Source organism: Lissotriton vulgaris, chromosome 6 (assembly GCF_964263255.1).
Source record: "Lissotriton vulgaris chromosome 6, aLisVul1.2, whole genome shotgun sequence".
Classification (NCBI taxonomy): Eukaryota; Metazoa; Chordata; class Amphibia; order Caudata; family Salamandridae; genus Lissotriton; species Lissotriton vulgaris.
The window spans coordinates 219,269,161-219,294,774 of record NC_141694.1 but is presented as its reverse complement, the minus strand read 5'-3'; positions in this window follow the sequence as shown (position 1 = coordinate 219,294,774).

Here is a 25,614-nt window from a genome sequence, read left to right as displayed (position 1 = left end):
CAATAAGGAAAACAACTGCAAAGCTCTCTTCTCAATAAGCTTACTCCAAATAAATTAAAATAAGCCTTGTCTGCTCAACCTAAAATTGGAAGAAATAAGCAAGTTAAAAAAAGGGGAAACATCCTTTACGACGCAACTTTTACAACGCAGTGCCTTTACAACGCAGTGCCTTTACAACGCGGTATTTACAACGCAAACCATTACAACGCATTGCGCTGGAGGGCGCTCTAGGATAGGGAATATGTTTAATTTACTATCCAACACCTTCCCTAGTGTCCACGGGAACTGGAGTTGGAATAGTAAATTAAACTATTCACTATCCAGCACCCCAAAGCTCTATGCGTTGTAAAGATTTTCGTTGTAAATACCGCGCTGTAAAGGCATGCGTGGTAAAAGTATGCGTTGTAACGTCATACATCCTAAAAAAAGTTCACAAGCAATAGAAAACAAGAGCAGCACCCTTTGAGTGCTGGTTCAACCCGATTCACACTAGGCAGACCCAGAACCCTGTGCAGCGGCAATCTAATCTGGCTAATGCATTTACTCCAGTGCACCTAGGAACAAAATACGTCAACCTAGATTAGACAAACTATTTCCTGAAAAGGAAAACTCATTAATTCAGAAACCCCTATCTGTATAAGGAGCCTCACAAAACACACTATCTTATGCAGATAAGTAAACCACAATATCTTGAGATCTTGGGTTTTGACAAATTCGATAACCAAGTCAATCAGTAACAAAACAAAACTGTTTTAACGCAGAATAACAAATATGAATATTGCGGCCCTTGACCGTCTGGTAGGTCGCTACCCCCCTCCGCTGCAGCGCCACCAACTCCTGTGCCAGCCTTGCCTTGCCACCTCTCCTCTGCTGACTGCGACTCCCCTCGCCGCCTCCACTGCTGCCTTTACTCCCTGAGTGCCTGGGCCCTTAACCCTTGCTTCCCTGTACCCCGTCTGCCTGTGACCCTTTTCTCTGTATACCCCGTCTGCCTGCCAGCCTTGCCTGCTGCCCCCTGCCGCCGAGCGGGCCTGCCTGGTTGGCAGAACGCCGTAGACATGGACTGGGCTGGACGCAGCAGATGCAGACATTGTTTATGAATCATATGCCGATTTAGAAAAAGGAAAACACAAGACTCCTCTGCACCGATTCTGCAAAAGTAAGCGTCACCGGCCACAATTCATTTGACGCCCACAAGAGAATCCAACGTCAATACAGCGGCAGCCGCCAGCTTTCCGTAAAGAACCAGCTGACGGTGGCCCCCTCCCTTGACTGCTCATCGAGCAATTCAACCCTGCACACCCAGACTTCATGTGCAATTTCCTCTGAATTCGTTTTCATTCTACAATGGTAGGTACAGCTTCTGAGTGCCATATAACAGGGAGCACAGTCTATTGTCACGAAGATTAAAATTCGTCATCCTTTTCTATTCCCCACAGACAGACTAATTGTGCCCTGATGAGATTCCAGGAAATAATTACCTGGATTCGAAACGCGTCGGCCAATTAGAGAGGCGACCCACGATTTATTTCTTCATACCAGCACTTGCTGATTGCAAAAAGATTTACAGATTCACTTTGCTCCTTTTCTAATTTTACCCTCTTCTTTCAAACTTTCACTTGCTTCACTCATTTTTCTTATATATAAGAATTTTGCTTATTACTTCATGTTGTATATGTTCAATTTTTCTGTTTGTTTCAGATTGTTCCTTATTCTGTGTTTGATCATGTTGTCTAGTTTGTAATACAATTGTGTAGAGAAAAGCATAACGACTTTGGTTGAAGTCTTCAATGTAAACAAGTCTTTGTATGTCTGCGATTTCTTGTTTTTGACAAACTTCGTTCAATCTTAAAAATGTTTTGGTATAAATAAAAATGCCTAGTTGATAGCGACAGCTAGCGCGTTCAACTTTCCTTAAATGTGGATTTAAATGTAGGTGGCGGGGCAACTTTTTGCTGTGTTTACTCAAATTAAGGCCAGCCTCACCACCTGTCCCTTTGGGTCTGGCTCCCCTTGTGCTTCTCTCTTGCCTGGTTCCCTGGCCTCGCTCTTCCTCCGCCGTTTCTTTGCAGTTTTTCCTGCTGTTTTTTTCCCGCCGCTGCCTCCCCTGCGGCCCCGCCCCCCCTTGCCCATTCGCTGCCCTCTTCCCGCCTCCCAGCTGACCCTCCCTCCCCACCTCCCTCTTATATGGCGGCCGCTGCGCGGCCACGCAGTGGACGCGTGCAGCGGGCGCACCGCTGGTGCGTGCAGCGGACGCGTGCAGCGGGTGCGCCGCTGGCGTGCCTAAGGCAAGCCCGTCTGCGCCCGTCCGCGCCTGGACCGCGCCCAGCACCAGAATCCCTGGCCCCCGCGCTAGCGACGAAGCAAGACTCCACTACAACGCCAACACCATTGTCGCACTCAACCATGTACGGCCCTCCAACTGCTACAAAGCCACCGCCAAGCGCACCCACGGCCCTTTCACCTGCCGAAACTGCACCTTCACCTGCACCAACGACGCCAAAGTACCAACAGCAACGGGACCCAACCAACTACGATGCATCCTGCTCACCACCCGCTCCGCACGCAAGCACGCCGTTGAGCTCCGGGACCTACTCACCACCACATCACCAGACTTCGCCTTCCTGACCGAGACTTGGCTGAATGAAACCTCCGCCCCAAATATCGCAATGGCCATCCCCGGCGGATACAAGATCTCCCGCAAAGACCTCGCCAACGGAGTCGGAGGAGGAATCGCCATCATCCACAAGAACACCATCAAGGTCTCCACTAACACCGATGAAACCCTCACCACCGCCGAACGCATGCACTTCAAGATCCACACAGACCCCAAGACCACCCTCAGAGGCACCCTTGTCTACAGTTCAGCTGGCCCACGCCCCCAATTCTGCAACTCCATCGTCGACTTCATCAGCACGCACGCACTGACCTCCACCAACTACATCCTGCTCGGCGACCTGAACTTCCCCCTGGAAAACAACAACGACAGCAACTCCTCCACCCTGGTCGACAACCTAGCCACCCTCGGACTGAAACAGATCGTCACAACCCCGACCCACACCGCCGGCCACACGCTCGATGCCATCTTCTCCTCCAGCCCATACGTCGCCTTCGGCCATGCCTCCGAGCTCACCTGGACCGACCACCACTGCCTCCACTTCACCTTCCAGAAACCCGTCACTCACCACCGCACTCCACAGATCCCCCGCTGACGCTGGGGCAAGGTAACCAAGGAATTGCTGAAAGATCACCTTGCAATCAACCCACCGACCAGCCCCACCGACCCAGAGGAGGGGGGCCCGCACCCTCAGACTCTGGATGGAAAACTGCGCCAACAATGTAGCACCACTGCGACTACCCGCCGACGGAGACACCAGCCAGAGAGCCAGCTGGTTCACCCCGGAGCTCCTGGCCTCCAAGCACATCTGCCGGAAACTCGAAAACATCTGGCTCAGCGATAGAAAACCCGCCAAACACGCAGCCCATAAAGACGCCAGTCGCAACCATCACAGCCTCATCAGGACCACCAAAAGAGCCTCATTCAGAGAACGCCTCGACAACGCACACAACAGCAAAGGGCTCTTCAACATCGTGAGGGAACTCTCCAGTCCCAGCTCCTGCACCAACGACATCCCGCCGTCGCAAGCCCTGTGCAACACCCTCGCCGCCTTCTTCCGGGAAACAACCTTTACAATGCAACTTTTACAACGCACTACCATTACAACGAAACTTTTACAACGCAACATCCATTACAACACATGCATTTACAACGCAACCATTACAACGCATGACACTACAACGCACACCACTACAACGCATGTCATTACAACTCAGTCATTACAACGCATACCATTACAATGCATAACATTACCATCCAACATTTACCCTACTGTTGGACACCCTGGAGTTAAAATAGTAATTTTTACCCCTACACTATGCAACACTTACCCTACTGTTGCACCCCCTGGAGTTAGAATAGTAATTTTTACCCCTACACTATCCAACACTTACCCTACTGTTGCACCCCCTGGAGTTAGAATAGTAAATTTTACCCCTACACTATCCAATACTTACCAAACATGCAATGTAATGTAATGCGTTGTAATGGTATGCGTTGTACAGGTAGTATGCGTTGTAATGAAATGCATTGTAAATGAAGTTTTTAAAATTTAGTTGTAATGGCATGCGTTGTAATGGATTGCGTTGTAATGGATGTTGCGTTGTAAAAAATGCAGTGTAAAGGTATGCATTGTAAAAGTGTGCGTTGTAACGTCATACATCCCCTTCTTCCACCACAAAATCACCAACATTCACAACAGCTTCAACCCCCAGATGAACCCAATGAACCCGACTACGACGAACACACCCAACCCCACCGACCACGACCTGCTGACCACATGGACGAACGTGAGCACCGAAGACATAATCAAGACCATGAGCACCATCCACTCAGGCTCCCCTTCGGACCCTCTCCCCCACCACATCGCCAATAAAGCCAACAGCCTCATCGCACCCCACCTGAGTAAACTCATCAACCTCTCCTTCAAAACCGCCACTCTGCCTGAGAGCTGGACGCACGCCGAGATCAACGCCCTACTAAAGAAGCCTAAGGCGGACCCGAGCGACCTCAAGAACTTCCGGCCCATCTCCCTGCTCCCGTTCCTAGCAAAGTCATCGAAAAGACCGTCAACACCCAGCTCACCCGCTACCTAGAAGACAACAGTATCCTGGACCCCTCCCAGTCTGGCTTCCGCAGCAACCACAGCACCGAGACCGCCCTCATCACCGCCACAGACGACATCAGAATCCTCCTGGACAACGGCGAGACAGCAGCCCTCATCCTCTTGGACCTCGCCGCCGCCTTCGACACCGTCTGCCACCACACACTTTGCACACGCCTCTTCGACGCAGGGATCCGAGACAAAGCCCTGGATTGGACCACCTCCTTCCTCACCGACAAAACCCAGAGAGTCCTCCTCATCCTCATCCTCGGGCCCAACCTCTCGGCGTGGGAGGACTCCTGGTGACCTCCCTCCCTGGGAACCCCCCCAGCACCGACCACCCACGCACGTAACCTAGGGGTCATCCTCAATTCTACGCTCAGCATGACCAACCAAGTCAACGCAGTCTCCTCCTCCTGCTTCCACACCCTCTGCATGCTCCGCAAGATCTACAGATGGCTCCCGACAAACACATGGAAAACAGTCACCCACGCCCTTATCAGCAGCCGACTCGACTACGGAAACGCCCTCTACATTGGAGCCCCATCCAAACTCATCAGCAGACTCCAAAGAATCCAGAACGCCTCCGCACGCTTGGTCCTAGACGTCCCACGCAGAGACCACATCACCCCTCACCTGAGAGACCTACACTGGCTCCCCGTCGACAGAAGAATCACTTTCAAACTCATAATCCACGCACACAAAGCACTCCACAAGACCGGCCCAGCCTATCTCAACAGCAGACTCTCCTTCTACGTACCCAACAGGATACTCCACTCCGCCGACCTTTCCCTGGCCGCCGTCCCACGCATCCACAAATCCAACTCCGGAGGCAGATCCTTCTCCCACCGCGCCGCCAAGGCCTGGAAGGCCCTCCCCCCCTCCTCCTACGACAGACCACAGACCTCCCGGCATTCAGAAGACTGCTCAAGACCTGGCTCTTCGACTACTAGCTGCAGCCCCCACCCAGCGCCTTGAGACCCTAGCGGGTAAGTAGCGCACTCTACAAATTCCTTGATTGATTGATTGATTGATGAACAATACATCACAACAACAGTGATCAAAGAACCAGTTAAACCCAAAATCAGCATTGCATAGTCAAACACCTCACACATAGCATAGCAATCCATCTCACAACTGAAGCCATGTAATTTTGAAAGACATGGTGTTGTGACTTCCATTGATTCTGCATAATCAAGGCAAATTCTTATTCAGTTTGGCATGAAAGTGAACAATGGTAGCAGTGTACTCAGTGGAATGGACAGCTTCCTCATACCAAGTTGGTGATGTGAAAGGTGTTTAGACAAAATATCTAGTTTAAAATATCAGGAGACATAAATATTGGAAATTAAACATCATGACACACATATATCACGATGCAAAATGTTTGTAGACAAATATATCATTTTTTGAGGTAAGTAATATCATTTAAAAGAATATTTATGTTTAAAATATCGTTTTCTGAATTATAGTAGTTAACAATAGTTTTTTAATAATTTTAGTTGATTTATTAATTTTTTTTATAACCAATGTTATTGGCATTTTCGAAAACAACAAAGTAAACATAGCACCAAATTGATGTATATTAGACATTTCAGTACAATTACAAGTGAGTTCCCCTTTCTGTTCGTTTGAAGTGTGACTCCACTTGTGATGTGGAGACTCAATCCAGCTGTCCCATCCATTTGCCCGATACCTGCTCATGTTTCGTTTGGCACCCTCTTGCTTCATTCACAGCTTTTTCTTGGATGGCACACCAATCTACACCCTGCGCCATTAGGCCATTGATGGAGGTGTTGAGTCCTTCCAGGCCACTGCAATGTCTCTTTTAGCTATCAGAATAACTGTTCCCAAAAATAGCTTGTCGGCCCGGGAGCCATCTAGTCCCTCTATTACTCCCAGGAGAAGGGCGAGGGGATTGAGGGGAACCTCCCACCCCAATATGCCACTTAGTTCCAACAGAATGTATGTCCAGTATTTAGAAAGGATGGCACAGGACCAAACCATGTGGTAGAAATCTGCTGGTTCTGCCTTACAACGCGGACATTGTAGGGACGGGAGGAAACCTGCTTTGTGGAGCAGCATTGGGGTAAGATATGCTCAGTGAAGATAGTAGATCTGGATGAGGTGGTGCCTGACTGATATACTGAGTAACCTAGGGGCCATCAGTGCACCCCTCCAGTCTGATATATTAATGTTATGCTACAATTGTTTATATAAATGGTGTTCATTTTTAAAGAATATTGTTTGAACGGTCAAGGTTGCTGCGGAATAAGGCCTGGGTGTGCCTATCTGGCGATGGTGTCTTTCATTGTTACTTATTGTACACAAGTACTGGTTCCACCTACCCGAAGAGTTAGGGAGGTGGCGCTTTGGCCTTCAATTAATCTTACAACAGTGCATTTTGATGCCCTGATTCCCTCAACATTTTGAAGAGCTGGTGCATCATATTTTTAACATGTCTAGTACAAAGGGGATAGCACAGTTTTTCAAAAGTATAGGCTCTGAGTTGGTTAGCACCTTCCAGACAGTTTTTGGAGTCATTTCATCCTTTATTCACTCCGTTCTTGGAAGCATCCTTGGAGTTCTTCAGCTGGTCTTGTTCCTGATTGCCAGGACAGTTATTTTAATATTTGTTCTCCTCAATGGATGTCCCATTTCCAGATCAAATAGAGCTGGCACTACCTCATGTGCTACTGTGCCATAAGTGCATGGTGCATTGCTTTGGCACACCCTTGCTTTAAGAACTGAATGAGCATTGGTTCTTATCATTTAGGGCTGTGTGGCTTCACTGTGCAGCCCGTGTTCTGCTGACTACTGTGCAGTTTCGAATGTACCTTGGATTTGTGCATGGGATAGCAACTGGTTGAGCCTTTGGACATACTTGTACCGATGGTCCCCTTACAGGGCCTACATGTATAGCTCCCTGCTGCATATTCCATTGCTCCTGGCCACATTCTACAAGCCTCCCTGGGATGCTTCTGCTCCGGATGAATGGATTTTGGCTCTGGTTTGGGGGAACTACGAATGGCTGTTTTCGCTCCCTCAACTGCTCCTGTAGATGGGAACACATTTTCTCTATAAAACTGCTCTCAGCTGTACCTCTGGATTCATCATCTGCTGAAGCTGGGAATAGCAATGTTCTGTCTACCATTCGGAACACATAAACATTGGCCATTCCGTTTGGTGGAAGCTTTTTTATTGGGCCTGTTTTTAACATCCTAAAATGATTTTAAATTGACCTTTTACGCTTTTATATTTTTAAGACGGCTTTCTTTTTGGTCTTCTAAATTGCACGATTGCCTTCTAAACAGTTTTTAGCTTGATTTTTTAAGTGTACATTTTAGGATTGCTTTTGCATATGCTGCTGCTTGTTTAGCAATAGGATTTGCTCTTTTAGATAGCTTTTTAGTCGACTTATGTCCTAGTAGTGGGTCTCATGTGTCCTAGTTAGGCCTACAGGGAGACACTGCCATTTTCTACATGTACACGGGTTGTCTTCATTCTCACACAATGAATTTTGCCACATATTTGCAACCATGACAGTGGGGATTCGTTTCTAGAAACCTATACTTGCTTACAAAACACCTTCACAAGAACACTATCATGATACCTTGACACATCATGTACAAGTCTAAGTCATACATTGTGTAAACTTAATTCATTGTTTGATACATATGGCGACAGAGATATCTATAACATATAAACAATGGCAGCCTGACCAAGATCTTGACCCAAGGCAAGGATGCCTTTTATTTTTAATAAACATCTGTTTCCGTGTGTTGGCAGAGGAGTGCGTTGTTGTCATTGGCTAGGTCTCTACATGCTCATGCTTCGGCCCAGCAGCCGGCTGATATATCAAAGAGGGCTGTCCATCTTGTGACCATGACGGGAACCTACATTCTTTATCTTCAGGTAACAGGGGTTGGATCAACCAGTATGGGGATTCTTGGCAGAACATACATGCCCTAGACTAGATACTTAGGTCAGGGGACACGTAGTAGGAGTATGCCGCAGGAGTAAGCAACACTCCAAGAAAGCCAGCTGGTTCACTCCCGCCCTCCACAAGTCCAGATGCGCCTGCAGATGACTTGAGAAGAGAATGAGGAACAACAAAACCCCAGGAACCCATGCAACCTTCAAAACCACCGTCAACGCGAAAAGAATCAACGCCAACGCACACAACAGCAAATAACTCTTCGGCATCTTCAAGGAGTTCACCAGGCCTAACAGAGAGACCACAGACGTCCCACCTCCCCAAGACCTCTGCAACAAACTCAGCAAGTTCTTCCACCACAAGATCAGGCAAATCTATGACAGATTCGACATGCAAGATCCTGCCACAACGCCCACCACCACCGCACGCAACCACGCCACACCCCAACAGATCCTGCTCAACTGGACTCCACTTTCCACAGGCGACACACTCAAGACCATGAAGAGCATCCACTCTGAAGCCCCAACGGACCCATGCTTGTATCACATCTTCCATAGAGCAGCCACCTCTATCGCCCCAGAGCTTCGCCACACCATCAACTGCTCCATCAAAATGCTACCTTCCACAACGACTAGAAACACACAGAGATCAATCCCCTGCTGAAGAAGCCATCCGCTGATCCGACAGAGCTCAAGAACTTCAGACCCATCTCCTTCCTCCCCTTCCCAACCAAGGTCATCGAGAAGGCCATCAACGCTCAACTCTCCAAATTCATCGACGAGAACCATGTCCTGGACATCTCTGAATCCAGCTTCCGAAGTAACCACAGCATCAAGACTGCACTCCTTGCTGCCACCGACGACAGACACTCTCTCTTCGACCACGGCAAACCTTGAGCCCTCATCCTGCTTGACCTCTAGGCCGCATTCAATACCATCTCTCACCGCACCCTAATCACGAGACTCCATGACACCGGCATCCACGACAAGGCCCTGGACTGGATCCACTCCTTTCTTACCAGCCGAACACAGTGAGTCACACTACCGCCATTCCTCTCAGAACCTACAGATATCAGCTGCAGAGTGTCCTAGGTCTCCTACCTGAGCCCCAACCTCTTCAACGTCAACATGGTCCCGCTCGCGGCAATCATCAGAAACCACAGACTCAACATCGTCTCCTATGCCAACGACATCCAGCTGATCCTCTCCCTTACCAACGAACCCACAGCTGCCAGTACCAACTTTCACAGCGGGATGAAGGCCGTTACCACCTGGAAGAAAGATAGCTGTCTCATGCTCAACTAATCAAGACCTAAGTACTCATCCTAGGACCCACCCCCTCAACCTGGGATGACTCCTGTTGGCCCGCCGCACTCAGACCCCTCCCACTCCCATGGACCCCTCACGTAACCTCGGCATCATATTGGACTCCTGGCTCACTATGAACAGCCAGATCAACGCTGTATCCTCATCCTGCTTCCACGCAATCCGCCTGCTTAGAAAGACATTCAGATGGCTCCCCACAGAATCCAGAAAGACGGTCACCCACACACTCATCACTAGCAGACTTGACTGAGACAACACTCTCTATGCCGGTGTCACCCAGAAACAGCTCAGGAAACTACAGAACATTCAAAATGCCACAGCCAGACTGATCCTCGACATCCCAAGCCAAAGCCAAATCACTCAACACCTCCGACAACTCCACTGGCTCCCAGTGAACAAGAGAATCACCTTCAACCTCCTCACACATGCATACAAAGCTCACCATGATGCAGGTCAACCATATCTGAGCCACCACCTCTCATTCCACATACCCGCCAGACAACTTTGCTCCACCCAACTTGCCCTGGCCAGCATCTCACAAGACCAGAACCGGAGCAATAGCGTTCTCCTATTTCGCAGCCAAGACCTGGAACACCCTGCCCCTCCACCTCAGGCAATCCCCGTCACTGATCCAACTCAGGAAGGATCTCAAGACCAGGCTCTTCGACTGAACCTCCACAACCAGACGGATCAGCAACGCCCCCTCCACAGCGCCTTTAGACCCTCACAGGTGAGTAGCCGCGCTATACAACCTCCTGATTGATTGAGTACGCCAGATTTCTTTATTGTGTTATATGCTTGCATACATATACATTCTTTTAGCACAATGCTGGAACTTTTCATTCTGTTCAGTGTTCTAATATGTCTTGTAACTTTCATATGCTTCTGTCTATTGATCATTGCAGCACATATTTCATACAAGAATCATGTTGGTTCAATAAATATTAAATACGCCCCACTGTGTATTCCTTGTATATTTCTCTGAGAACAAGAGAGCACGAAAGACTAAGAAAAAGAGTTCTAAATCTGTAACCTCAATTCTTCAGGGATCAGAGTTGTAATGTTGAGTGGTTGCCATGTTCAGTGTAGCCAGAACCATTTGCTACCTGCCTCGGTCTATGGGGGCTTATGGTGGCACTATGAGCTAGCTGGCCTGTAGAACGACATATCCTGGGGGGCGCATGGAATCAGTCTGGCACTATGCCAACAGTTATGCTATTCACAAACGCGCAGTTCCTACCCAGAGAGAAGAAACTACATGACAATACTGATTTATTTTCATTATATGTTACTTGCTGGCTGTTCATAGGGGTATATGGTGGTAAGTTAATTAAGTAATAATGAATTTACAATTAATTATTAATTGATTATTTTGATAGATTTTTAATTATGTAATTTATGGAATACCTATTTATTTTACCTATGTTTTATTTGTGGGATGCTAGCTTTGTAGAGGGATTAGGGTGGTAAATTAATTAAGTAATAATTAACTAACAATTTTTTGTAACTTGTTATTTTTTTTAATTGATTTTTAATTATATAAAATATGGAATACTAATTACTGTACTTATATTTTAGTTGCTGGATGCTAGATTTGTAAGGCTCTAGGTTGGGAAGGTAGGTCCTTAATAATTAATGAACAATTAATTACTAATAGAAAATTAATAGTTTAATTGAATTTCAAACATGTAAATTATGGCATACCTATTTATTTTAATTTGATCTTAGTTGCGGATTGCTAGGTTTGCAGGAGGTCTAGGTTGCAAGTTAATGAATTATTAATGAATTACTAATTAATTATTTCATTGATTTTAAATATGCAAATCATGGAGTACTTAATTTTTTGAAATATTTTAGGTGCAGGCTGCTAGGTTTGTGGGGCTACATTGTGGTAAGGTAATTAATAATTGAATAACAATCATTTATTAAGGGATAATTAATTATTTTATTGTACAGTATTATGTAAATTGATTAATTGCTTTTAGTAATATATATGTATATTTTTCATGTTAATAAATATTTTATATTAAGAGTTTAATATTTTTTCTACATTCATGGTGTTAATCATATATATTATGTGCTTCACGGTAAGTATTTTCCCTAATCTTTCATAGACTGCAGGAGGAATAATAAAATTAACTTATTTGCAGTTCAGCACTTTCCCTACTGTTGTGATATTTGAAGTGGGAATGGTAAGTTTCACCCCTCCGAAATCCAACACTTTCTCTACTGTTGCACAGACTGGAGTGAGGATAGTACATTTTACCCTTCCGAACTACAACACTTTCCCTACTGTTGCCCTGTTTTGAGTGGGAATAATAAATTTAACACCTCCGAAGTCCAACACTTTCCTTGCTGTTGCACAGACTAGAGTAGGAATAGTGAAATTAGCCTCTTTGCAGTGCAACACGTTCCATACTGTTGTGCTTTTTGGACTGTGAATAGTAAATGTAACCCCTCTGATAACCAACATTTTCCTTGCTGTTGCACAGACTAGAGTGGGAATAGTCCATTTTACCCCTCTGAAGTCCAACACTTTCCCTACTGTTCCGCTGTTTGGAGTGGGAATAGTACATTTTACGCCTCTGAAATCCAATGCTTTCCATACTGTTGCACTGTTTGAAATGGGAATAGTAAACTTGAATCCTCCAAGGTCCAATACTATCTCTACTGTTGTTTTAGACTGGAGTGAGAATACTAAATTTCACCCCTCCTCCGAAGTTCAGTGTTTCCCTACTGTTGCTTAGACTGGAGTGAAAATAGTAAGTATATCCCCTCTAAAGTCCAACGCTAACCCAACTGCTGCACTGACTGGAGTAGGAATAGTCAATCTAACCCCCCAAAATTTAATATATGCACTATTATTAGGTTGACTGGAGTAAGAATAGTAAATGTAACCATCCAAAATCCAACATATTCATTGCTATTACATTGACTGCAGTAGGAATAGTAAATCTAACCCCTTGGAAGACTAACACTTTCCCTACTGTTGCATTAACTAGTGTGGGAATAGTATATTAAATTCTTGGACTGCAATAGTTTTCATAAAATTGGTAAAAAATATTTTATAGCCCCATACATAGGGCTGCAGGCCCGGATTCGGGTCAATGGTCAGCTTACGACGCCATTCTCTAATCATAGACGTACACGGCAGGGAGCCCTCTATCACCTCTGCTGTTTGCCTTTGTAGTGGAGCACCTGGCAGAGATGATTCGCCAGGTACCTGATATTCATGGTATCCCCCTTGGCGGCAGGGAAAACAGGGCGGCGCTGTTTGCGGATGATCTTATTCTCGCCCTCGCGCGCCCTCGGGAGTGACTTCCGGCATTGCACGCTATACTGTGCCTCTTCGAGAGGGCCTCAGGTCTCAAGATCAACCATGACAAGTTTTGGGCCCTTAATCTTACCATCCCGTGGGAGGAGATACCCCCCCTGAAGTACCTGGTGCCCTATCAGTGGGCCTCTCAGCACATTCGCTATTTAAGCCTACTGCTGACCCCCTCTTTGGAAACATGGTCGTCGGTGAACTGGCGGGAGTGCCGGAGAGCGGTCCTTGACGACCTGCAGAGGTGGAGACCACTGATGATATCGTGGTTGGGCAGATTGAATGCCATCAAGATGTCGGTCCTCCCTAAAATTTTGTATTTGTTCCAATGTCTCCCCACTCCTATTCCGCTCCACTGTATACGAGGCCTGCAGCGTGAGCTCACGTCCTTTATCTGGGGCGGAAACGGCCTCGATTCTCCCAAAAACTCCTCATGACACCACGGGATGGGAGGGTTAGCCTGCCCTAATCTAGTGGATTATTACTGAGCCTCGCACCTTCGCTTTGTGGTAGAGTGGGGAGCCTCGCACCTTCGCTTTGTGGTAGAGTGGGGGGGCGCAGGAGAGTGAGAATGGATGGCTGCACATGGACCGAACGGTGACAGGACAAACTATCTGGGATCTTGCATGTTTGCACCGGACGGCACGTTCCAAGAGCGCTTACATAGCGGTGCCCACAAGAACGTTCTTAGAGATATGGGACAACATAGCTGTGTCTAGAGGCCTTACAACGTTTCCCTCTCCACACACCCCGATAGAGGGGAATCCACTTTTCCCGCCGGCTCATCGAACCCTTGCCTTTGACAAATAGATACAGGGGGACTGCAGGGTGATCTGTGATCTCTATGAGGGGGGCGCAATCAAGACTTTTACCCAATGTAGGGAGGAGTTTCACCTACCATTGGAAGCGAGAATGCAGTATGCTCAACTGCGGCATTGGGTGTCTGAAGGGGAGATGTACCACGCGGCCAATCCGCGATTTCACCCCCTTTGAGAGGTTGGCGCGTGCTCTTGGGGGATCGAAAGGGCTGATTTCTCAGATCTATCAGATTCTACAACACCCGTCGGCTCTGCCCTCTCATCCATACCAGCACCAATAGCAGCTGGCATGCGGCGCGGACATTGAATCTTCACAGTGGTGTAGACTATGACGAGACATCCCCAAGGTATACCGCAGCATCCCGCAGCGGGAGAATGCCTACAAACTCTTGACCCAATGGTATTATACGCCTCAGCGGCTTCATAAGATGTTCCCCACATCTTCTCCCCAGTGCTGGATGTGTCGATCTGCATCTGGGAATTTTATTCATATCTGGTGGGCGTGCCCGATGTTGATCCTATTTTGGAAGGTGGTCCTTAGCCATATCAAGGGGGTACTGGGGTTTCCACTGCCTAAAGCCAAGAGCACAATCCTACTAGGCATCAAACCTGCCAGCCTGAAGGCACTCACCTGAAGTGATTGGATCTTAACGCTCCAGATTCTGGGAGCGGCTAAACAACTTATAGCCTTGTACTGGAAGAGAAATGAAGCTCCCCCAATAGCAGCTTGGTTTGTACGGCTCTGGCATGTCATCACAATGGAGCTTTTTACAGCATGACTGCAAGCACGAGACACATGTTTTAAGGCAGTTTGGCAGCCCCTAGTCCACCATCTTTGCACTGTCGAACATGCGCACTACATGCCTACCAGGCTCAGAACGCTACGCCTCTTTGAGGATGCCATAGCTCCCCCTGACCCTGGTAGACTGCTTCGGTAGGCCCCCCTGGAACGTGGGTGCCGATCCAGGGCCTCTTTTATTACTCTCCCCAGTGCACATTATCTTCATTCTTGCTGTGCTCTCTTTTCTTCTTTACTTCTGTCTTCCTCTTCCTTTCTTTTTTCACCTCCTTCTCTCTTCTATTCTTATAGTTATTGGGCCCTGTTGGGCTGACTTTATATTATGCGCTAGTTGCCCGCTTGTTCCTTGAAATAGATCTAAGGGGTATTGCTTTCTTGAATGCCCGGAAGATAGTACAACATGTAACATGAGACGTGGCCGGCCCTAGTGGGGTTGTAGGCAAAACGCTGTGTAACACCTTGCCTTTCCTGTGCATGCCTTAAAGTCCAAGTGCCACGTTTTATCGCGGCCAGCCCTGCTTAGGGTTGTAGGCTTAACGCTGTGTTTAAATATACCTGTGGTACGTGTCTTTGCTTGAAAATAAAAACGATCTGAAACAAAAATATTTTATAGCATTGTTTTTTCTTAAATATATTATACTATTTGTGGTTAAATTACATTTATTTTAATGCTTATTTTATTTTCCAGTAGGTTTAAAAATGTTTTATTGACTAAATTAATACAAATTTTTTTTATCGAATTGTTTAAATATACTTTTTTATTGTTTATGTATTATATATATTGCCCTTACAACGCCATGACGTGTATATATATATATATATATATATATATATTCACTGAAAAAACCATAGGTTATAGGCCATATATAGTTAGGAATTTGCATTTACAAAACCTTGAAAATTCACTGAAAAAACCATTGGTTATAGACCATATATAGTTAGGGATTAGCCTTTTCAAAACCTTATTTTACTCACACAAAACCATTGAAATTTCATATATAGTTAGTTCCACTAACTATATATCGCGCACCCGCAATCCACTGCTGATGATGTCACATATTACATCATTCATGACATGGTTAGTGACATCACTGATGACATCACTGATTACATCTCAAATGACATCACTGATGACATCACTGATGACAACATCCAGTGACTGTATGTTTCTGTAAAGTTAAAATATGTCTTATATATTGAAGAATGAGTGGATGTATAAGTGTCTGGATGAAGGATTTAGTAGGTGCATGACTGACTGTATGAGTGAGTGATTAAATGTGTCTCACTGAGTGCATGGGTTAGTGACTAAACTGTTTTAATTTGTGCATCATTATATCTGTTGTTCTACAAACTGCTGCATATGTTGATCAGTAGCTATATGAGTAACTGTATGGGTTATTCATTGGTTGTCCAAGTATTTGTATGGGAAACTGAGTGTGTGACTCTGTACATAGATGTGTGAGTAGTTGATTCACTATATGTATGGGTTCAAAAGTGCATGTGGAAACAGCTGTATGGGCGGTTGACTGTGCATGAGTGTATTAGTGAGTGAATGGATATCTCAGTGCTACATGTCAAAGTAAGTACATATGTAAAACACAGTACATGTGAGAGTTGACATATATAAATAACTGTGCATAAGAGCCAGTGAATGTGTGAGTGGCTGTATGGATCATTGTGAACATGTATCAGGGATTGTATAAGAGAGTAAAGTAAATATGTGTTAGTATATGTTTGAATAAGTAAGGTGTGTATAACTGTATAGTTGAGAAAATGGAGGTGTGATTGATTTTTTGCATAACTGACTAGGTGTGTGACTAACTCCATGGATGGGTGACAGTCTGTGACTGTCTGTTTACACTGATTGTATCTAAGGTTATATTAGAGTCTGAAGAGGTTCATGGTATTATCACATGAATGATATCATCAGTGATGTGATCAGTCATGTCAAATGAGATGTTATCAGTGATTTTATCAGTGATGTCATTTGAGATGTCATCAGTGATGTCATTTGAGATGTCATCAGTGATGTCATTTGAGATGTCATCAGTGATGTCATCAGTGATGTCACTAACCATGTCATGAATGATGTAATATGTGACATCATCAGCAGTGGATTGCGGGTGCGCGATATATAGTTAGTGGAACTAACTATATATGAAATTTCAATGGTTTTGTGTGAGTAAAATAAGGTTTTGAAAAGGCTAATCCCTAACCATATATGGTCTATAACCAATGGTTTTTTCAGTGAATTTTCATGGTTTTGTAAATGCAAATTCCTAACTATATATGGCCTATAACCTATGGTTTTTTCAGTGAATTTCATTGGTTTTTTAATAGCAAATATCAAAAGCTGTAAAATGTCAAGTACGTGATAGGTAAAAACTTTTTCGTGTTTATGCACGCTGATGTGCTTTGAACGCTGCCCCCCTCCCCTCTTTTCTCTTAGTAGTACTCTCTCTTTGCAGATAGTGAAGAGTAGTTAACGCAGGCCTTTACCCCTGTTGTAATCCGTCATGCCTGCTTGTCTCTCCATTTGATTGATTGTTATCCAAGCATTTACTGTTTTACAATTGACTCTCTTTGGTTCATTCTCTATTTACAAACAAGCACAAAGTCGCAATACTCTGTTTAGTCTTTGCAGATAGTGGAAAATCGTGTAAAAAAATAAAATTAATCGAGCAAAATCAGTAGGCCACTAATTGGATCTCTTTTTGACCTCGCTAAAATAGAAATATTAGGAACAACCCTTCATGAGAAATACGAAAATAGTGAGATGAACTGAGCTCCACACCATGAGGGCTGCAAGACAGTTCGGCTCCGTCACCCACCCCGCCCAAAATAACGACAAACCCTATGCAAATATTAAAAATATATACAACACACCAGCAAAGAAACAGGGTAAAACATTTTATTAAATAACTATTTACATAACTATTTTATACTTTTTATTGCCCGATCCGGCTAGCTCAATCGATCGAGCATGAAACTCATGCACTCTGATAGCAAGCGTTGCTACTGATGCTATGCAGACCAGAACTGGTTTTCAGTTTGTACATTTTTCTAGATTTTTCCATCCAAGGTTGGTTGAGTTTGTAGAACGATGGCTTCAGATTTTCAACATACGGTGTGGTGGCGCGGACTGGGAGGGGGAGCTTCGCTCCTGCCCCCTCCCCAAGTAAGATTTTCATACGTGAAAGTACGTTAATGGTTTTGGTCCCTGAGTTGCTTCAATGTCACTGCCATTCTCAAATGGCATAAGTTCTGGATGTTGGGTGCCATAGTTCAGAGTTCTGAGCAGCGCTTGTAACACTGTCTGAAGCTTATTTCCACCTACTGCAGCATCACTATTCTCAAAGTAAGTGAGTGTCGTTTGTGGACCTGACTGCATTTGAAAACAATGTGATATGGTACCTCCCTAAACCGCTTGACGGAGGCCCCCGAGGGGCGGTGTGATGGCACGGACTCGGAGAAGACGCTTGGCGCCGACCCCCTCCCCAAGTCTTATAGCACCGGTTTATCCTGAGATCGCCCCCGACATAGGCGGCCGGCTCCCGGGGTCCGGCGGAACTTTTTGCCTTTTGATGACTCTTCTATTCTGGACCTTGTCCCACAATCCGTTTGACCTGAAGACACGCTGTAGTGGGGCGCCCCTTTACCGTTTTAGTTGCCATTCCGGCCGTTTTTGCTACACTGTGCCTCTTCCGCCATTCAGCTGTTTACCGCCCGCTCTTGCGACTACAGCGTCTCGCTCACCATGTAGTTGAGTTGCTCCCGCTCTTGCGATGCAACGATAAGCGACTGCCACAGGACTCTCAAAATGGCGGCCGGCTCTTCAGATTTGGGCGTGGTCCACTAAAATGGCCCTGGGACACCTTGGAACTCGGACGCTTCCCTGATAGGGCTTGGGTCCCATTCTCGAAAGCGTCCCCTCAGCCGTGAAGATTCTACAAAAGTCTTGGGGGCTCCCCGACTCCCGCAGGCTTCTGGTGGGGAGCGGCTGCCATGTTTACTCGTGGAATGGCCACGACGGACCTACGAGATGGTAGTGCTCTCATGCTGACGCCAGCTTTAGTCTGAAACATCCAGAAACACTGTAGACTACCAATTCGATCAGTTCCGGTAGCGCCCCAACATGACCCGGTAGAGAAGAACTTGCCCTCCCCTCTTTGACTGATGGTTCTTGTTGCCTGTCCCCTCTGTTGTCATTTTACAGAACTTTTTGGACTGCTGAAAGGGGTTGTGTTCCGAACGCTGGTTGGTGGAGACATTTTGACTATATTCTTGACCTACGTTGTCGCGTAATGCGTTATATGACACGCCGCGTTAGCGCACCCGGAAGTGATCCGGGGCGTGGCGCGCAGCGCGTAACGTAAGCATAACAGGTCATGTGACTTGTTAATAAAACTTTTTATTGCTTCATTTTACTTTTGTTATTTTAATAATGAAAAGCTTGGTCATATGACCTAAAAAATACGCTTTTTATTGATTTCGAACTTTTTTTTAAAAACATATATGTTATAATATTCCAGGCTAATGTACTTTCCCAGAAAATTTACAACTGTCCTGCAAGTAAAATATATTCCTTTTCCGAGAAAAAGGGCGTTTCTTCGTTCCATGACGGAGCCGTTGAGTAAAAGAGACTCGGCCTGCTGTCTTAGTCGCCGATACGCCTGATTATCAGATTCTTATCGATCACTTTATGTTGCAGGAGTGGAAAACACAACTGCCCTTGACCATTTATCTTTACTGCGTTCCTACATATTATACCTTTTATCCGTCATGTAATTGGACTGCTTTATTTCACTTGCCTTTTACTGATTCGAAAACAGTGACTAAAAGTAAAAACTTTACCAATGTAAATACTACTACCATGTTTTGTTTTAAAAACCTTTATTGTGAAAATGTCAGTATACAAATACGGGCCTATAACCACGTGGGCCGGCCACGGAGCAAACTGAAATCGTATATGATGAGGAGACATTTACATTATAGAGGAACGTAACGAGCGAGCCATTAGGTTGCAAGAACTAAGGTGTCTAACAGTTGCGGAATCGGTGGACGTACATTTTGTAATTAAAATACGACAGGGCCACTTACAAAAAAGTTATCTAGATATACATTTGCGTGCAAGTACCATGGGTGACGTTAATTCGAACTTTCAATAGTACAGTAATCAATAACACATCAGAACTTAATATCAATAGGGATGTCGAAATATTCAATCAATTCTCGTCCCCGCCCGCCATGAGCATCAAAACTGCATTCATATCTCGTGATATCAAGGTTGTTCAACCAGTACACAACAAGGAGTTACGAGTCCCATTTATACCGGCGCCATTTTGGGCGAGGCCGGGCAGGTCCAAGATATAGTCAAAATGTCTCCACCAACCATCGGCCAGACCAGAACCCCTTTCGGCCCTTTATGCTACAAGATGGTGTCTTCCATTCAGAAAATATTGTTGGCAGCATTTTGAAAGGAAAGATAAACAGCCGTTCTCCTAGTGAGTCTCACATTGTTACATTTAGGAAGAATGTTGAAGAGTAGTATGTGGAAAATCTGAAGCCATTTTTCTACAAACTCTCAATCAGCCTTGGATGGAAAAAAAAATCCTGAAGAATGTACAAACTGAAAACCAATTTTTGTCTGTATAGCATCAACAGCAACGCTTGAGTCAGCTTTGTGTCAAGCCGCCATTTTGATTCAATCAATAACGTCCCCCTGCACACATTCAGGGACCTGGTCGTGTCTTCAGATGAAACGGATTGTGGGACAAGAAGCAAAAAGGAAAAGGAAAAAAGTTCCGCCGGACCTCGGGAGCCGGCCGCCTATGTCATGTGCGACCTTTGGCCACACCAGGGCAATAGTGAAGCTGCAGCAGGTGCAAATAAGCTTCAGACAGTCTTACAAGCACTGCTCAGAACTCTCAACTATGGCACTCAACATCCAGGACTTGCCATTCGGATCTTGGCGCCTTGTGCTGGTTCCGACCTATTCACACATCGGTCCACTACTGACATCACCTCATAAGCCAACGGGGCACCCCACGCCGACTTTCGGCGCAGCATTGTAGGATGGCCACACCAGTGCGGCAACTTGCTGGACACCACCTCGGTGCCATCCGGATCTCGGCGCGTTCGAGTCACTGTACCCCAAGAGCGGGAGAAACTCAGCTGGACACGCCGTCTTTCGGCACAGCATTGTAGGATGGCCACACCAGTGCGGCAATTTGCTGGACACCACCTCGGTGCCATCCGGATCTCGGCGCGTTGTGCTGCCTTCGGCCTACTGTAGCCGCAAGTGCGGACGCAACTCAGTTGGACGGCGAGTGAAAAGATAAGGGGCGCCCCACTGCAGCCGAGGAGCCTCCATCTTGGGGGAGACGCACAGCCCCCACTGACTGACGCGACCTCACAGGCCAATGGGGCGCCCCACGCCGATTTTCGGCGCGGCATTGTAGGATAGCCACACCAGTGCAGCAACTTGCTGGACACTAACTCGGTGCCATCCGGATCTCGGCGCGTTGTGCTGCCTTCGGCCTATTCGCACATCGGTCCGCTACGGACGCCGCCTCACGTGCCAACGGATTTTCTACGCTTTTTGTAGCCCTATGCCGCATAACAGGTCATGTGACTTGTTTATAAAACTTTTCATTGGTTCATTTTACTTTTGGTTTCCTAAAGATGGAAGGCTTGGTCATATGACCTAAAAATAACACTTTTCATTGGTTTAGAACATTTTTTTTCCCAAACGATGAAAGCCCCACCTTGTTTCTGGATGTTTCAGACTGAAGCTGGCGTCAGCATGAGAGCACCACCATCTCGTGGCTCCGTCGTGGTCATTACGCGAGCAATCATGGCAGCCGCTCCCCACCGGAAGCCTGCAGGAGTCGAGGGCCCCCAAGACTTTTGTAGAATCTTCACGGCTGAGGGGACGCTTTCGAGAATGGAGCCCAAGCCCTAGCAGGCAAGCGTCCGAGTTCCAAGGTGTCCCAGGGCCATTTTAGTGGACCAGGCCCAAAACCGAAGAGCCGGCCGCCATTTTAAGAGTCCTGTGGCAGCCGCCTATCGCTGCACTGCAAGAGTGGGAGCAACTCAACTACATGGTGAGCGAGACGCTGTAGCCGCAAGAGCGGGCGCAACTCAGCTGGATGGCCGCCACCAGGGGAGGCCCGTTCACGCCGCCTCCCCCACGCCCCCCCCGGGCCGCCCCACGCCAATTTTCGGAGCAGCATTGTAGGATACCAAAACCAGTGCGGCAGTTTACTGGACATCACCTGGGTGCCATCCACATCTCAGCGCGTTCTGCTGCCTTGGGACTATTCGCACAACAGACCGCTACTGACGAGGCCTCCCCCCGCACCACCCGGGACGCCCCACGCTGTTTTTCTGAGCTGCATTGTAGGATCCCAAAAACCAGTGCGGCACCCAGGTGACATCACCTGGGTGCCGTCCAGAACTCAGCACGTTGTGCTGCCTTGGGACTATTCGCACAAAAGACAGCTTCTGACCATTGTTGCTTTTTTTTGTCAAAAATGTTTAAATGTTTTTACAGTTTTTGTTCCGTTCGATATATTTAAAAGTTAATAAAGTTTTATAATCCTACTTTGTTGGAGTGCTATATATTTTTAAAAAATCGGGTGAATGGGGCCTTGAATCGGGTTATTGTCATGTGTGGGCTTTGCAAGTGTACTGCTACAGGATCGGACATTTCAAACTCAAATGCACGTTCTTTTTCTTACCTTTCCGAAGCATGGAGCGCAATAGCAGGCAGAGAAAGGGTGATGCAAGTGTTGAACACTGCCTGGCCTGGCAAGTTGCTGGCAGTGACCCCCCCCCTGCCCGCTCCTGAAAGAGGACACACACACACCGCCGCCCCGAGTACTTCACAGATCTTTAAAAGACCATGCGCTTGTTCATGAGGCTTAAATGGTTTATCACCCCTTCTAGAACCCCTGCATCGACCCTCTGACGTTTCCTGGAAGAATTACCACGTAACACAATACCAAGCCTTGTCAGCTGAAACCCCTGAGGAATCGTGGGGCATATTATCAAGGGGGTTTATCTCCGCTTTTTTGGCTTTAAAAGCCAAGAAAGCGGAGATAAAATTATCTCCCTATTACCAAGCTGTCGCTAACACCAGTTAGTGACAGCTAAAAGGAGATAGCGACCATCTTGGGCCCCGCTTTGCATGTCAGTGATATTTATCACTAATGACATGCAAAGTGGGCGTGCCAAGATGTTAGCGACTGGAAACAGTCCCTAACATCGCTATCTCCTATTAGCAACTTTTGGAGATATTCGCGCTAAGCGCGAATATCTCCAAAAGCTAACGCCTGCCCTGAGCAGTTCTTAGCCATGTTATCCAATGGGAGGTGGATAACATGGCTAAGAGCATTTGCTCGATAATGCATGAATATCGCTGACTTTTCAGCAATATTCATGCATTGCGGCCGTTTTTTATCGCATTTGCGATGAACCTTGCTAATAGCAAGGTTTATCTGCGATAAAAATCGCCGATGTGCGGCGATAATTTTTGTCTCTAAACAAGTTAGAGACAAAAATTATCGCTAGTTGTTGGTAATATGCCCCCGGGTTTTTGCTTGCAGAAATCGGGAGGCGGGAGACTAGCACTGAAATCAGTAGTCTCACGCCTGAATCGGGAGGGTTGGCATGTCTGGATTCTCTACAGCTGGGGCCATAAACTACATCCGCAGGGCTAGGTGATAGCCTGGGACCGGCCTGGCATCTAAAATGGCTGCCGTGCACGACAAAATTGTGGCATTGGAAAAAAGGCAAGATGGCGCAGACAATGTTTATCAATAAGGATTCATTTATAACAAAATATTTTATCGCACTGACAAATTGGCGGTCAACACTTCCTGATTTCCATCGAATCGAACGTTAACAGACGTCACGCAGCAAAAAAAAAAAAGCTCACGCACAGCCGCTGGAAGACATGTATCAACATATATGAGCCTCCTCAGCCACCCTCAGAAAACATAAGGGATTAGGATACGTCTCCCGCACCCCCTTATACCTAGTAATTTAATTAAAACGAAGCACAAAATGGCGAATTCCCGTTTCGCTACCAGTTTGCGGCCCAGTTCGCGGCCCGGGAAGCGCTTCTACCGTGAAAAATATATTTTTTTTTTTTTTCCCCACGGGACCCTTTAATAACCCCAACAACATTCCTAGGGGTTCAAGAGGGGTATACCTTGCCCCCTTTCATTAAATTCCCCCTTTGTTTTTCACCTCTTCTTCTCTCTCGATCCTACCGAGAGATAAGATGGCGGCCGCTCCGGACTGTTTAGAATGTTGACAGACACCGGGGAGCCAATCAGCTTCGCATCGCAAAGTTCCGTTTCGCGAAAAGTAAGCGGACCGGAGCGCAGCCCGGAGCGCTGTTACAGATATATATCTTATTTTGAACGTTAATTTCTCAAAATCCACTGGAGCACATATATTGAGACCTAGCAAAGGCACATCGGGCTAACAGTCCCTACAATTTTGCCAAGTTTCGTGCAAATCCATTCAGCCGTTCGAGCTAAAAGTGAGGCCAAAGGCCCTATGGAAATTAACATGGGAAAACGCATTTTGGGACCCCCCTTTTTTCTCGGCCCCCCCTTGACGAAACCCACCCAAATTTTCAGGGGCTGCTCAGAAACAAAATGTGCCATTTTCCTGAAACTTTCAGCCGATTCCGTCCACAAACGCCAAAGTTATTAGACATAGAATTTTCAAAAGTCCCATAGACAAAAAATCCTAACTATATATACCTACTGGCGAGACGCCAGTAGGTAATATATATATATATATATATATCTGACAAACCTCTCTGCAGGATAAAGGAATGAGCCGCACTCCTCCCTGTCCTAAAAGCGTTTATTTTCAAAATGGCATATTCTTTTCCTAATGCATTTCAGTCATGTCTTTGACCTTCGTCAGAGGGGACCCGCAGCAGCTCGAGGTGAGAAACAACCCACCAACACGACAATTGCCTCTTAATATTCAGTGTTTTGCTCCCTGGTCCTGGTGGGTGCCTCGTTAGGCTAATCTTTAGGCATGCTGGACCATGTAGTGCGTTGTCACCTCCAAATGTTTACCCTCCAGTGGGAGCTGCTTTTTGGTATTCGTGCTCCATTATACCACACCGGAAACCACAGGCAATGCACTTTTACCATTCCACGGGGCCCAAACCAAAGTCCAGTCCTTGGCGGCACCAACACCCTGTGTGTCTCCACTTCCCCAAAGATGGTCCATTTTTGGGTGATTTCTGGTGCTCTTGATGGGCGGTGCATGGCTCAGGGCCGGACCAAGCCGCATACACATCTGACAAAAATCTCTGCAGGAGAAAGAAATGAGCCGCACTCCTCCCGGTCTTAAAAGCTTTTATTTTCAAAATGGCATATTCTTTTTCTTGGCCCGGTCTTTTACTGGTTCCTGCTCTGGCAGAATTTCGTGTTTCCCAAGGTATTGGATCGGCCCGGGCCCGCCTCCTGGTCCAGGTACAGCAAGGGCAGCTGCCACGCAGTTCGTGACTGCACGAAGGGTGGGATGCATTGTCACTCTTGCCCCTGCCCGGCGCGTATCTGTCATCAAGGAGGCTTGAACATCTGGGGGCCTGAGGAAGCTCTGGGATGCAAAGGCAATCAGGACTTTGATTCCTTGACTCACCGCGAATGTCCT